Source organism: Muntiacus reevesi, chromosome 2 (assembly GCF_963930625.1).
Source record: "Muntiacus reevesi chromosome 2, mMunRee1.1, whole genome shotgun sequence".
NCBI classification, from domain to species: Eukaryota; Metazoa; Chordata; class Mammalia; order Artiodactyla; family Cervidae; genus Muntiacus; species Muntiacus reevesi.
In genome coordinates, this window is record NC_089250.1 from 238,244,553 (window position 1) to 238,258,632 (window position 14,080).

Here is a 14,080-nt window from a genome sequence, read left to right on the forward strand (position 1 = left end):
AGGCGTATCAAAGAAAAGGAGGAATTGAAACTGTAGAATCCTATGGGCCCCTCCCCAGATGCAAGGGCCTTTCTTTGCCCCCAAAATTTCTCTCTTTTCTCCCGCTTGTTTCTTGTTTGTAGGAAAAAGGTTTCAGCCTCCAAGACCTTCTCTGATTCAAACAGTAATTAGAGTGAGGGAATGCAGAAAGAAACCATAGCACAGCCTCGGGGTGTGCTGTTGGCTCCTCCTGGTGGGGATGTAACAACCTGACACACATCTCTGAGTTCTATGGGAACTAAGAGCCCAACCCAGGTGGAGGATGGTAATTTCAAGCTGAGCACCCGCTCGCTGGCTGGAACCAGAATGCTAATGACTGAGGTTCTTAGAACACCACCTGTCTCCTCACCACCAACCAATCAGAGGAAGGTTACACACCCTGCAGCCCTCCCCACCCTTCATGTGTCTGTATAAACTTCTTCCCTGGATCCCTTTCAGGAGTTCGGACCTTCTGAGCATGACCCGCCTCTTCTCCTTGCTTGGCCCTTGCCATTAATCTTTCCCTGCTCCAAACTGACCTTCAGGTGTGTTTGGCCTCACTGTGCTCTGGGCATCCACACTTGCTTTAGGTGACAAAAATGAAAGGTCGGGTATGTTGAGGCATGCCCCGGAAAAAAGTGCCGCAGACAAGTTCCGGAGGCTGGCTAAACTTCCGGGGACCGACCCCCCCACCCCCTGCAGCCTGGTCCGATCAGAAACCGACACAGAGCCCGTGGACACCCACCGCCGCTGTAGCCCGCGCTTTCTTCCTTATATGGAAGGACCTGGCCTGGACGGCCGGCCTTGGCTATAAAGCCTCTCCCCACCTCTCATACCTCGCAGACTCCCTTTGTCTCCTCGCTCACCCGCCCCTCCCCGGGAGATCTGCCCGAGAGCGCCCGCCCAATAAAGGCCTTCACCACCGGTCCTTAGAGGTGATTCTTTTTTCCCGCGGCGTTTTCTAACAAAAAAGAGGTTAGACAGGAGGGTCAGGGGCACAGAAGGCATCCTGAAGACAGAAGCAGACAGTGGAGTGATATGAGGGCATAAGCCAAAGAATGTGGGTGGAAAAGGAAAGGAAATGGATATTTTCTAGAGCAGGGGTCTCCAACCTGTGGGAGCTAATACCTGACAATCTGAGGTCGAGCTGATGTAATAATAATAGAAATAAAGTGCACAGTAAATGTAATATGCTTGAATCATTACAAAACCATCCCCCACCCCTGGTCGGTAGAAAGTTTTTCTTCCATGAAACTGGTCCCTGGTGCCAAAAAGGTTGGGGACCACTGCTCTAGAAGAGGCACAGTTTTGACCTCTAGAACCATGAGATAATAAATGATGTGGTTTTAAGCCACTAAATTAGTGGCAGTTTGTTACAGCAGCAATAAGAAACTAATATGGGGACTGTCGAATGCCCTCACCAGCTTTCCCACCAGTGACTGTCCAGCCTTGTCTTGAATGCCTCCTGTGATGGGGATGTCACTGTCTACACAGGTGGCTTATTTTCTTTTCAGCAAGCTATTTCTTCTGTGGAAAACTTCCTCTGTGGTAACTACCCACCCGTTTCACGTCCATATCAAGCCTCAGTTCTTGGAGCAAGGATCAACAGGCACAATTCAAACCCCTTAAACACATCAGGCTTTTGTAAGCAGATAAATGGGCTCTTCTCCAAGTTTAACATTCTCTAGCTTTTCCTTCATTCAGTTTATTTAAAAGCCAACTTTCTCTTTCTTGATGAGGCTTCACCTAATCCCGTGAGGAATGGAATCCCATTGCCCATGGCTTCAAACCATGGAGGAGTCCATGCAAATTCCATAATACTCTGTTCCAAAAAGAATCCTCCAAACTTCCTCTCACTTCCCCCCAGGGGCCCAACAATAGTCTAGACCCATTCAGGTAATTTTAGTCATTAAAAATAATGTCAAAACTTAGTCACAGCGTTGGCAAGTGACTAGAATCCAATAATATAGTTTCATTTTCATTGTTATTTATTTTTAAAGTTATTTCCTGTTGATGGCAAGATAAACTAATTTTCCATTTCTGTGTAGGCTACAAAGTTTCCTTTAAAACATATAAGTAATAAAAACTCTCCAGAAAGCAGGAATAGAAGGAACATACCTCAACATAATAAAAGTTATACATGACAAACCCACAGCAAACATTATCCTCAATGGTGAAAAATTGAAAGCATTTCCCCTAAAGTCAGGAACAAGACAAGGGTGCCCAGTCTCACCACTACTATTCAACATAGTTTTGGAAGTGTTGGACACAGCAATTAGAGCAGAAAAAGAAATAAAAGGAATACAGACAGGAAAAGAAGTAAAACTCTCACTGTTTGCAGATTACATGATCCTCTGCATAGAAAACCCTAAAGACTCTACCAGAAAATTACTAGAGCTAATCAATGAATATAGTAAAGTTGCAGGATATAGAATTAACACACAGAAATCCCTTGCATTCCTATACACTAACAATGAGAAAACAGAAAGAGAAATAAGGAAACAATACCATTCACCATTGCAACAAAAAGAATAAAATACTTAGGAGTATATCTAGAGAATATATCTAGGTATATCTATACCTAGAGAAACAAAAGACCTATACATAGAAAACTATAAAACACTGATGAAAGAAATCAAAAAGAAAAAAAAAGAAATCAAAGAGGACACAAATAGATGGAGAAATATACCGTGTTCATGGATTGGAAGAATCAATATTGTGAAAATGAGTATACTACCCAAAGCAATCTATAGATTCAATGCAATCCCTATCAAGCTACCAATGGTATTTTTCACAGAACTAAAACAAATAATTTCACAATTTGTATGGAAATACAAAAAACTTCGAATAGCCAAAACAATCTTGAGAAAGAAGAATGGAACTGGAGGAATCAACCTGCCTGACTTCAGGCTCTACTACAAAGCCACAGTCATCAAGATAGGATGGTACTGGCACAAAGACAGAAATATAGATCAATGGAACAAAATAGAAAGCCCAGAGAGTAATCCATGTACCTATGGACACCTTATCTTCGACAAAGGAGGCAAGAATACACAATGGAAAAAAGACAACCTCTTTAACAAGTGGTGCTGGGAAAACTGGTCAACCACTTGTAAAAGAATGAAACTGGAACACTTTCTAACACCATACACAAAAATAAACTCAAAATGGATTAAAGATCTGAATGTAAAACCAGAAACTATAAAACTCCTAGAGGAGAACATAGGCAAAACACTCTCCGACATAAATCACAGCAAGATCCTCTATGACCCACCTCCCAGAATATTGGAAATAAAAGCAAAAATAAACAAATGGGACCTAGTGAAACTTAAAAGCTTTTGCACAACAAAGGAAACTATAAGCAAGGTGAAAAGACAGCCTTCAGAATGAGAGAAAATAATAGCAAATGAAGAAACAGACAAAGGATTAAGCTCAAAAATATACAAGCAACTCCTGCAGCTCAATTCCAGAAAAATAAATGACTCAATAAAAAAATGGGCCAAAGAACTAAACAGACATTTCTCCAAAGAAGGCATACAGATGGCTAACAAGCACAGGAAAAGATGCTCAATATCACTCATTATCAGAGAAACACAAATCAAAACCACAATGAGGTACCGCTACACGCCAGTCAGAATGGCTGCTATCCAAAAGTTTACAAGCAGTAAATGCTGGAGAGGGTGTGGAGAAAAGGGAACCCTCTTACACTGTTGGTGGGAATGCAAACTAGTACAACCACTATGGAAAACAGTGTGAAGATTCCTTAAAAAACTGGAAATAGAACTGCCATATGACCCAGCAATCCCACTCCTGGGCATACACACTGAGGAAACCAGATCTGAAAGAGACACGTGTACCCCAATGTTCTTCGCAGCACTGTTTATAATAGCCAGGACACGGAAGCAACCTAGATGCCCATCAGCAGATGAAGGGATAAGGAAACTATGGTACATATACACCATGGAATATTACTCAGTCATTTAAAAGAATACATTTGAATCAGTTCTAATGAGATGGAGGAAACTGGAGCCCATTATACAGAGTGAAGTAAGCCAGAAAAGTAAACACCAATACAGTATACTAACACAAACGTATGGAATTTTAAAAGATGGTAACAATAACCTTATATACAGGACAGAAAAAGAGACACAGATGTATAGAACAGACTTTTGGACTCGTGGGAGAAGGCGAGGGTGGGATGATCTGAGAGAATAGCACTGAAACATGTATATTATCAAGTGTGAAACAGATTGCCAGCCCAGGCTAGATGCATGTCCAAGTGCTCAGGGCTGGTGCACTGGGAAGACCCAAAGGGATGGGATGGGGAGGGAGGTGGGAGGGGGCATCACGATGGGGAACACATGTAAATCCATGGCTGATTCATATCAATGTATGGCAAAAACCACTACAATATTGTAATTAGCCTACAACTAATAAAAATAAATGAAAAAAAAATAAAAATAAAAAAATAAAACATGTAAGTAGCAAAAAGACTGAACTAATTTAAGGGTAACGATAAGTCTTGGCAGTGTGGTGGTTATTGATTGTGGATGACGAGGTCCTGTGTGGCTGGATCTCGAGCTGTGAAAGACCTCAGAATTATCTGAGTAATTCCCAAGCCACGTCCCACCAATAGTAACTTAAATAGAATTCCACGAACACCTCTTCGCGGGAAGTCAGGATGGCCGAGCGGTCTAAGGCGCTGCGTTCAGGTCGCAGTCTCCCCTGGAGGCGTGGGTTCGAATCCCACTTCTGACAGTATCCTAGGTTTTTACCTTCTTCTCACTTCAAATGACTGAAGAATGGCCTTGCGGTTTCAGAGGACTCTTACATTTCAAAATAAGTCAACAGGAAATAACATGTCATAAGTAGAAAATACTTGTTTTGTAAAAAGATTAATATCCACAGGGCATAGTATCTATATTTCAAACATCGCCATTCGTGAAAAACGAAAAACATCTAAGCTTGTCAGAAGTGGGATTCGAACCCACGCCTCCAGGGGAGACTGCGACCTGAACGCAGCGCCTTAGACCGCTCGGCCATCCTGACTACCGCTGTGGGTACCTTGCAAGCGATCCCCTTCGAAATAGTTCCAGTGTGCGCATGCGTGGCGAACGTCAGGCGCTGCGGTTTTGTTCTCCGCCCAGCGTTAGGAGGAGCTAGATACAAGTTTTTGCTGCAACTGGAGGAGCGAAATGCGACGCGAAGGTACAGAAACCCGTCTGGGCAGCAGCAGAGGGCGCGCGCGGTGTGCTGGAGAGTCTGAAAGGCGAAGAAACAGAGGACTCCCACCTGCGTGCATTCGTGCTGCCGACAGGCTTTCATTCTGCACTCATGAATTTACTGTTCACATCAGCTTTGATTTGCATGTCTGTATACATTTACATTTCTGTATACATGCCCTCATGCCTTTACGGCACAAAGCAGACAAATCCGCACACTCGCTTTGGCTTATAGGTCTCTGAATCAGGGGTATCGCAAGTTAAATGAAATCAGGGGTAGCGCAAGGCCTCCGGGCAAGCGTACCGCGCGTTCTCCTTCCTAACATTCGTCAAAACGCCAACTTCACCTCTATATGTGTGTTTAACTCATTCACTCAGACTCCAGGTTACACCGAGTCCCGCAGCGCGCAAAGCCATCAGATCCATCATTTTCCTGACCGTGTTCCTAGCGCCCCAACCTTGCTTGACACACAGTAGGCGGGCAGGGAATGTCCGTGGATTAATCCCTCCCGCGCCGCCTCCTTTCCGCATTCGGCTTCTTCCCTAGGCCCCCGCAGCACCTTCCACCCCCTCCTTCCCTAACCCAACCAGACTTACCCACGCACTCGCTCTGTCCAGGGACCAGAAGATCCCAGGTCGCGAGAGTGGCCTTTCTCCACGGGATTTCCTGGAGGCCTGTATACTAAACAGAATTTCTGCCATCAAGACATATTCAAACCTGGGGTAAAGGGAGAGAGCTAAGAAATAGGTGAAAGGCAAAATGGCAACAAAAAAAAAGTTAAGATGCTGCTAAGTGCAAGAAAGAGGATGTCAGGAAACTTGCAAGAGACCTTGAAATAGGCCAACACAAATAACTGTGTGTCCTGTCTAGGACACTAGTCCTATTTGATTCTAGGGCCTGCACCTTTCATTACTACAACATACAAATGAGTCTTAGTCATGGAAATGCAAGTGGATTTTGTTGGAGTGGAATGCAATTAACTATTGCCCTGTGGATACTGGCCATTTTTACAACTGTATTATAAATCCATTCTATCATTTCTGATTGTCAGTGTATATGTGTGTCTTTTGAATCAGTTGTAGCATCTTGCTGTTGTTTTTTTTAACAAATTGCTGAGTTAAATGAAATCTTTGACTTGTGTTCTTTTTATATTTACATGAGAATCATAATTTTACCTTTAAAAAAGCCTGTTTTACCAATGATCAAGAGTGACTAGAGGCTCTCATAGGAAGGGTGGTCAGGGAGGGCCCCTCTCAGAAGACAGTGAGTTCCGAAGGGAGAGACAAGCACAGTCAAAGCCAGGAACTGCCGTGTTCCCTGGGGCAGGTGGAGGGGGGGGCATAGCCTATGCAAAGGTCCTGGGTCAGAGAGGGGTTGTGGTCTGTTGGAGAGGCAGCAAGGCCAATGGGACAAGGTTAAGTGTGGGAGGAGGCTGAAGTCCATATCACACAGGGTTGGGGTGCCAGGAAGAGGAATTTGGATTTTCTTCTGTGTGTGTTGGAGTCACTGGAGTGTTTAAAGCAGGGGAGTGACAAGATTCGGTTGACCTTTCAAAATGATCCTTTTGGCTGATCTACAGAGAATGGATGTGAGAGGCAAGAGGAGAATCAAAAGCCCAGGGAGATGGTCATGGAAAGGAGGATGAGAGATGATGGTGACTGAGCCAGGGAAGTAGAGATTGCGAAGAGTGGTCAAGTTCAAGATTCAAGGTATGTTTTGGAGGTATAACTAGTTGGCCCGGCTGGCTGGCTGGTGTGTGTGTGTGTGTGTGTGTGTGTGTGTGTGTGTGTGTGAGTGAGTGAGTGCCTATACACGAGACGGTGGAGAGAGGGGGATGCAACAGAAAGTCACCAAGATCAGAGGGGTTATCAGACACTCACAACTTCCCTCTGAGGCCAGTGCTCGGGCAGGAACCATTAGTTCTGTCCTCCTGCCCCATTTTGCACACCAGAGAGCTCAGGCTCACACAGGCTGGGTCATTCACCAAGGTCCTCTTTGGGGCAGAAGCCTTGTGCTCATGACCTCTGGAACCCTCCCCTCATGCCTTCTACCACCAACCTTTCTAAATGTGTATCATTTTGGAGATAAGAAAACAATGGCAAACCCAGAGCCACAGCCCAAGTCAGTCCCACTCTTCCTGCTCCCCTCCTGGCCTGGCTGGGAGAAAGTGCTGATTTGATGAGGGTCAGTGCTGCAGCTCCACTCAGACCTACCTCCTGCGTTTGGGTGGGTGGTCAGCTGTCCTCCCTGACACCTTTCAGTTACTAGATTTGTAGCGTGGAAGAAGCCATTTTAAAACCCCACTCCAGTCCCAGATCTCCAAAAATGGCAAAGGGTCATTATTCCTGTTTATTCCATTGTCCCCTTATCAGCAGCCCAGACACCAACGATCAATCCTTGAGGGACCAGCCTCACTCATTTTCTACTCTCGGAAGTTGTCCAGCTGGGGAGAGGAAAGTCCCCTGAGCTCACCCTGGAAAGTCTACTAGCAGCTGGGGAAGTCCCAGATGACTATGCTCACCTCTACTAGGGACAGAAGGACTCAGTCCCCGAGTGGGAACCTGGTACTCAGCCAACCGAGGGGTCTGAAAATTCCAGGGATTTTAGTATCCCTGGAACCTTGGCATCTATACCCACCTCTGCCTGGGAGAAGAATGGCAGGAAACTGAATTTTAGTGAATGTCTCCTTTACATCCATTATTTTGCTGAACATTCAGAGCATTACCACAGTACAGAGTAGCATTACCTCCATTTACAGATGAGGTAAATCAGGCTCAGAGACGCAAAGTAATTTACCCAGAGTCACACAGATAGACGGAGCTTGATTTTTCTGGCTTAATACTCCTCCTTGAGAACTATTCTGAGCCTCTAACTGTGATTTGTTGTTGTTCAGTTGCTCAGTCTTGCCTGACTCTTTGCAACCCCATGGACTGCAGCATGCCAGGCCTCCCTGTCCATCACCAACTCCCTGAGCCTGCTCAAACTCATGTCCATTGATGAGTGATGGCATCCAACCATCTCATCCTCTGTCATCCCCTTCTCCTCCTGCCTTCAATCTTTCCCAGCGTCAGGGTCTTTTCTAATGAGTAGGCCCTTCGCATCAGGTGGCCAAAGTATTGGAGCTTCAGCTTCAGCATCAGTCCTTCCAATGAATATTCCTGATTGATTTCCTTTAGGATTGACTGGTTGGATCTCTTTGCAGTCCAAGAGATTCTCAAAAGTCTTCTCCAACACCACAGTTTGAAAACATCAGTTCTTCAGTGCTCAGTTTTCTTTACAGTCCAACTCTCACATCCATACATGACTACTGGAAAAACCATAGCTTTGACTAGACCTTTGTTGGCAAAGTAATGCCTGCTTTTTAATATGCTGTCTAGGTTGGTCATCACTTTTCTTTCAAGGAGCAAGTGTCTTTCAAATTCATGGCTGCAGTCACCATCTGCAGTGATTTTGGAGCCCCCCAAAATAAAGTCTCTCACTGTTTCCATTGTTACCCCACGTATTTGCCATGAAGTGATGGGCCTGGATGCTATGATCTTCGTTTTTTGAATGTTGAGTTTTAAGTTAGCTTTTTCACTCTCATCTTTCACTTTCATCAAAAGGCTCTTTAGTTCCTCTTCACTTTCTGCCATAAGGGTGGTGTCATCTGCATATCTGAGGTTATTGATATTTCTTCCGGCAAACTTGATTCCAACTGTGCTTCATTCAGCCGGCATTTTGCATGATGAACTCTGCCTAGAAGTTAAATAAGCAGGGTGACAATATACAGCCTTGACGTGCTCTTTTTCCAATTTGGAACCAGTCCGTTGTTTCATGTCCAGTTTTAACTGTTGTTTCTTGACCTGCATACAGATTTCTCAGGAGGCAGGTCAGGTGGTCTGGTATTCCCATCTCTTTAAGGATTTTCCACAATTTGTTGTGATTCACACAGTCAAAGGCTTTGGCATATTCAATAAAGCAGAAGTAGATGTTTCTCTTGGAGAAGGAAATGGCAAGCCACTCCAGTATTCTTGCCTGGAGAATCCCAGGGACAGAGGAGCCTAGTGGGCTGCCGTCTATGGGGTCACACTGAGTCAGACACGACTGAAGTGACTTAGCAGCAGCAGCAACAGCAGATGTTTCTCTGGTATTCTCTTGCTTTTTCTATGATCCAGCGGTTGTTGGCAATTTGATCTCTGGTTCCTCTGTCTTCTCTAAATCCAGCTTGAACATCTGGAAGTTCATGGTTCATGTACTGTTGAAGCCTCACTTGGAGAATTTTGAGCTTTACTTTGCTAGCTTGTGAGATGAGTGCAGTTGTGTGGTAGTTTGAACATTCTTTGGTATTGCATTTCTTTGGGATTGGAATCCAAACTGAAGTTTTCCAGTCCTATGGCCACTGCTGAGTTTTCCAAATTTGCTGGCATATCGAGTGCAGCACTTTCACAGCATCATCTTTTAGGATTTGAAATAGCTCAGCTGGAATTTTATTACCACCACTAGCTTTGTTCATAGTGATGCTTCCTAAGGCTCACTTGACTGGACTCCAGGATGTCTGGCTCTAGGTGAGTGATCACACCATCGTGGTCATCTGGGTCATGAAGATCTTTTTTGTATAGTTCTTCTGTGTATTCTTGACACCTCTTCATTAATATCTTCTGCTCCTGTTAGGTTCATAATGTTTTTGTCTTTTATTGTGCCCATCTTTGCATTAAATGTTCCCTTGGTATCTCTAATTTTCTTGAAGAGATCTCTAGTCTTTCCCATTCTATTGTTTTCCTCTGTCTCTTTGCATTGATCACTTAGGAAGGCTTAATCTCTCCTTGCTATTTTTTTGGAACTCTGGATTCAGATGGATATATCTTTCTTTTTCTCCTTTGCCTTTTGCTTCTCTTCTCAGCTATTTGTAAGGCCTCCTCAGACAACCATTCTACCTTTTTGCACCTCTTTTTTTTGGAGGATGGTTTTGATCACCACCTTCTGTGCAATGTTGTGAACCTCTGTCGATAGTTCTTCAGGCACTCTGTCTATCAGATCTAATCCCTGGAATCTATTTGTTACTTCCACTGTATAATTGTAAGGGATTTGATTTAGGTCATATCTGTGATAAGTGCTTTATTTACATTGTTTCTTTTTAGAAAGGAAACCAGAAATAAAGCCATGGGGGCTTGCCAACTAAGGTGGCAGGCTCAACTTGGAGACATTATTTTTAGTCTTGTTTTCATTATAGGAGGAGATTTAAAAGAAAGGGTAAGCTTTTCCCAGCAAGCCAGTCCAAGTGGCAAGGCCAAGTTTTTTGTTTCAGGCTCTGGTTTCTTCAGCCAAGATTTGGCACCAGTAGTGAATCCCTGCCAAGCCTGGTTTGGGCATCTTGGCCCACTTAGCCGGGAGCTCAGGGGTGCAGTAGATGAAGCAGGTGTGGATCTCTGATGGGGTGGGATAGGAACTGTTCAGTCTCTCCGGAGCCAGAGCCAAAGACCCCAGGTTCCCCCTTGGTATGGAGAGTTGGGCAACCCAGTTCCCCGAATTTGAATGAATCATATGGAAGTGGTGACCAGAACGCACCAAAGACCAGGAGCTCACTTCCAAGTTCTGTAGACTGCTTATCAGGTCCCCAAAACCTTCAGTCTCCCTAGAAAGAGAACCCTAGGAATGGGGAGACTCCATGGCATAGCACTCTAATAAGCAAGGGTTGCAGCGTGTATGTGCTTGTGGAGCCAGTTTTAAATCAAAGGAGCATGACTGAAAGTGTCAGCATGTGAATTCTGGAACCGCCTGAGTTCAAATCCTGCTTCTGCTAGTTCTATGATCTGGGAGAGTTATTTAGCCTCTCTGTCCCTCAGTTTTCCAATCTGCAAAATAGATTTAGGAATAGTGTCTGCCTCAAAGAGTTGCATAGACTGAAGGATTAATACGTGCTGGACATTTAGAGTTCATGGAATAGAATAAATGCTTTCAGTGTGAGCCCAGAAAAATAAACCAATGTACCACTTCTTCTGCCCTGCTCCAAAACTGCCAAAGTTTTAGTGTTTAATAGTACAACTGACCGAGGTCCAAGATATGAAGTTACCATGTTCAGGAAATTTGGACGGTAGGGGAGGGAAATCACTCTATAAACTAACTGTAGTATGTGGTAAGAGGAGGGCACACTTGATAATAAAAATCCTGTCTACTCATAGAAGTTAGTCGCAAAAAGCCACCCATCTTCCATCTTCTCTTGGCTTGTGAAAAGGATGCTGCAAAGCCCAGTTCAGATGAGCAAACTTTAGCTCCTCTGTGGGGTAGGGATCTTGTTTTCACCATGCAGCTCTTCCAGCCTGTGTCATGAGGTCTGTGGTGTTTTTGTCCAGGTCACCAATGCGACTATTAGAACTCACTTGCTTTTTTGATGATCCAATGGATGTTGACAATTTGATCTCTGGTTCCTCTGCCTTTTCTAAATCCAACTTGAACATCTGGAAGTTCACAGTTCACGTACTGTTGAGGCCTGACTTGGAGAATTTTGAGCATTAATTTGCTAGTGTGTGAGATGAGTACAATTGTGTGGTAGTTTGAGCATTCTTTGGCATTGCCTTTCTTAGGGATTGGAATGAAAACTGACCTTTTCCAGTCCTGTGGCCACTGCTGGTTTGATCTCTGGTTTTCTGGTTCCTGAGAGAGGGAACCAGAGATCAAATTGCCAACATCCGTTGGATCATCGAAAAAGCAAGAGAGTTCCAGAAAAACACCTATTTCTGCTTCATTGACTATGCCAAAGCCTTTGACTGTGTGGACCACAACAAACTCTGGAAAATTCTTAAAGAGATGGGAATACCAGACTACCTGACCTGTCTCCTGAGAAATCTATATGCAGGTCAGGAAGCAACAGTTAGAACTGGATATGGAACAACAGACTGGTTCCAAATTAGGAAAGGAGTACATCAAGGCTGTATATTGTCACCCTGCTTATTTAACTTATCTGCAGAGTACATCATGAGAACCGCTGGGCTGGAGGAAGCACAAGCTGGAATCAAGATTGCCGGGAGAAATATCAATAACCTCAGATATGCAGATGACACCACCCCTATGGCAGAAAGTGAAGAAGAACTAAAGAGCTTCTTGATGAAAGTGAAAGCAGAGAGTGAAAAAGTTGACTTAAAACTCAACATTCAGAAAACTAAGATCATGGCATCTGGCCCCATCACTTCACGGCAAATAGATGGGGAAACAGTGGCTGACTTTATTTTGGGGGGCTCCAAAATCGCTGCAGATGGTGACTGCAGTCATGAAATTAAAAGACACTTGCTCCTTGAAAGAAAAGTGATGACTAACCTAGACAGCATATTAAAAAGCAGAGACATTGCTTTGTCAACAAAGGTCTGTCTAGTCAAAGCTATGGTTTTTCCAGTAGTCATGTATGGATGTGAGACCTGGACAATAAAGAAAGCTGGGCGCCGAAGAATTGATGCTTTTGAACTATGGTGTTGGAGAAGACTCTTGAGAGTCCCTTGGACAGCAAGGAGATCCAATCAGTCCATCCTAAAGGAAATCAGTCCTGAATATTCATTGGAAGGACTGATGCTGAAGCTGAAACTCCAATACTTTGGCCACCTGATGCAAAAAACTGACTCATTGGAAAAGACCCTGATGTTGGGAAAGATTGAAGGTGGGAGGAGAAGGGGACGACAGAGGATGAGATGGTTGGATGGCATCACAGACTCAATGGACATGAGTTTGAGCAGGCTTAGGGAGTTGGTGATGGACAGGAAGGCCTGGCATGCTGCAGTCCATGGGGTTGCAAAGAGTCGGACACGAATGAACGACTGAACTGTACTGAACTGACCACTGCTGAGTTTTCCAAATTTGCTGGCATATTGAGCGCAGCACTTTTACAGCATCATCTTTTAGGATTTGAAGTGGCTCAACTCAAATTCCCTCACCTCCACTAATTTTTTCTAGTGGTTGTCAGGATGGCCGAGCGATCTAAGGCACTGCATTCATGTTGCAATCTCCCCTGGAGGTGTGGGTTTGAATCCCACTTCTGACAAAGCTGGAAGATGTTATACAAGTCATTATAGTTTTAAACATTTCTGCAGGACTACATTATGACTTTCCTGTTTGACCTGATCCTCAGCTACTCTTTGGAAGCCCTTATTGATTCAGTCCCACCCCTACTCTGGCCACCTCCCACTTCCACGATTTATCTCTCCCCACCCAGGGGTCTTCTGATACCAGTCCCCAGATTTTCCGATGGGAAACAATCTCTCACTCACTCTCTGTCATGGCACATCACATAAGCTGACTCTAGTCTCCTATTATGTGACGGGTAAATGGGCTTGTGACTCTGGTCTGACCAATCAGCCAGTTCCATTCACCTAGCTACACAGGGATTGGTTCTGAAATGAGCACACAGTTCCAGTTGGCCCAATGGGAGTCTGGTGAGGGGGAACTCTTGGAGAAGAGAAACTGGGTGTGGGCATCAGGTGGCTGAGCTGGTAGAGGAAAGTCTGAGGCTGGTGGTGGCTGTCATTGCTATGCCATCCAGAGCCTGCTTGGGAAGGGCTGGAAAAGTTTCTGACAGAAAGTCAGAACTCTGGTGACAGTAATATTATTGGAACACCTGAATCTAGTTGTACCTGTTACCATCTGCCCCTGGTCTTTTCAGTTTCATGAGCCAATGTCCTTTTCCAGTTAAGTCAGCTTAATGTGAACTTCTGTTACCTGTAACACAAAAACTAATATGGCCTACATCTGTGCTGGCTAGCATGGTAGTCACGAGCTGACTATTGAGCATTGAAATGTGGCTGCACTGAATTGAGCAGACCATACACGCAATATACAAACTAGATTTCAAAGAAAATTTGAAAATAAACATCTAAGT

At 44.4% G+C, this 14,080-nt stretch overlaps 3 non-coding genes across 3 annotated transcripts; 2 read left to right on the forward strand and 1 right to left on the reverse strand.

Moving 5' to 3' along the window:
* The first annotated feature begins 4,693 nt into the window (after window positions 1-4,693).
* On the forward strand, window positions 4,694-4,776 carry TRNAL-CAG (transfer RNA leucine (anticodon CAG)). Its single transcript has one exon. It is a non-coding gene; the product is annotated as a tRNA-Leu (tRNA).
* A 208-nt stretch (window positions 4,777-4,984) lies between these two features.
* On the reverse strand, window positions 4,985-5,067 carry TRNAL-CAG (transfer RNA leucine (anticodon CAG)). The gene has a single exon. It is a non-coding gene; the product is annotated as a tRNA-Leu (tRNA).
* Window positions 5,068-13,163: 8,096 nt separating this feature from the next.
* TRNAM-CAU (transfer RNA methionine (anticodon CAU)) lies at window positions 13,164-13,246 on the forward strand. Its single transcript has one exon. It is a non-coding gene; the product is annotated as a tRNA-Met (tRNA).
* The last annotated feature ends 834 nt before the right edge of the window (window positions 13,247-14,080 follow it).